We start from the raw sequence: 2048 nt of genomic DNA, 5'->3' as shown, positions 1-2048 counted from the left end.
CCCACCCCCCACCCCCCGAAAAAAATTAAGTTTGTTTTTAAAAATTATGTTCAATTTCAAAAATTATTTTCTATCCTAGTAAAAATAAAAGATATTTCTCAAAAATATTTTTCATTCATAAATCAAAACTAAAAATCTTTTTCGGAAAATATTTTCTACTCACCAACCAAACATGAGAAAATAAGTCAAAAATCAACTTGTTTTCCAGGAAAACATTTTTTAGGAAAACATTTTCCTTCATACCAAACACACCCTAAGAGAGTTGGGAGAATTTTCCTTGGTCTGTTTGTCATTGCACCTTTGAACATTTTCAAGCCTTGAGCTTTTTTATTTCCTTTTAACCAGCTGGACTGGACTGGATTATTAGTTCAATGTCTTTTTTTGCTTCACCTCCCTCCTTTTCAAAATCATATCAAATGTCAGCCTAGTAGACTTGAGGCTTGTCAAAAGACACTGTCTTTGAGAAAATTTTACTCATTATGGGTGTATTTCTAAGATCCAACAAACACTTTTAGTATAAAGTTAGGAGTTAGAATCCAACAAAGATTAAGTAATGTAAATCCAACAAAACAAAAGAAAATAAGGTTAAACAAGAGCATAAGATGACATATTTATAAGTTGAAAAGTAATGTTCACCAACGTTCCAATAAAAAGAAATAATATATGAAGTAAATGTTAGTAAAAACAATTGTATTAAATTGAATTTGAACGTTGGATAATTGCAAGCAAAAGATAATTCTATTTTTAAAAAGTCAAGGAATTGCTTAGGCAATTGTAAATTCCCAATGAATGGCCTTTAAGGCAATTCAATTTCTAGAGAACGTTATTTTTTTCTTTTCTTTTAGAGATATTAAAATAGCTATTTGGTTAACATCAACTCCACCTTCTGGCACCAGCTGGTATATCTGTGATGTGATGGGTGTAATTAGGGGTGTTCACGGTTCGATAAAAACCGATCTAAGTCGAAAAACTGAATCAAACCAATAAAATAAATCGATTTTATTTGGGTTTGGTTTGGTTTGGTTTTAGATTTTTGAAAACCGATAGTATTTGGTTTTGTTATGGTTTTATTCGAAAAAACAAAGAAATAATCGAACCAAATCGATGAATTATATACATATATTTTTATTAATATACATACTTAATATATTATTTTTATAAACAATTTTAAAGATCTTATATATATTTTTATTAAAATTTCTTTATTTTTATTTTTTATTTTTTTTACCCTCCCTAGGAGCTCCCACCCCTTTTGCTTCCTTGGTGACTCGAATTCACAACCTTCGGGTTGGAAGTGAGGGGTGCCTAAAAAAAAATTTCTTTATAATTTACTTATTGAAAGCAAAAATGTCAAAAGATGAAAACATTTATCTTATTGATTTCATGTATATGAGTGTCTATGACAATTCTTTGTGAAACTGAAAATGTTATTGTCTCTTCCTTTTAGGTCAATATAGCTTTATTGATAGTAAATTTATTGATCGAAAGTTCAGTAATTTAAGTCATTCAAATTATTTTTCGTTTTGAATGGATTGTTGTCACTTTTTTCACATTTTGAATGAATTGTTTCTTTTGTTTTTGTGTATGGTTAATAACCGAACCAAACTAAACTGAAACCTATAACCACCAAATCGATAAATATATATTATATTTGATTTGGTTTGATTTTGATAATTTTAAAACCGATTAAGTTGGTTTGATTTTGATTTTGATCAATAATCGATTCAAACCGACCCGTAAACACCCCCGAGTGTAATAGCAAATTTTGAATAAGGCAAAAACTCCACTCATACTTTGTCAAATGGACAATTGGGTCTCATTTGAGAAAATGGCCCAACTTCTCTCTCTTTCCATTTAGTAACATTTTTTTCCCTCTCTCTTACTTTACTTTCTTTTCCCTTGGTTTCAGCTTTTCAATCAATTGTTCCAAATTTTGCACGTTCCTACTTTAATAATTGGGGAATTTTCACATATAGCCTCTCAAAAATAACTTAATCATGTTTCATAGCTATAATTTGTTAATTATGATTTGTAGCTACATGTTAGGG

The sequence above is a fragment of the Solanum stenotomum genome, chromosome 12 (genome assembly GCF_019186545.1).
Source record: "Solanum stenotomum isolate F172 chromosome 12, ASM1918654v1, whole genome shotgun sequence".
Lineage (NCBI taxonomy): Eukaryota > Viridiplantae > Streptophyta > Magnoliopsida > Solanales > Solanaceae > Solanum > Solanum stenotomum.
Note: the sequence above shows the minus strand (reverse complement) of the source record.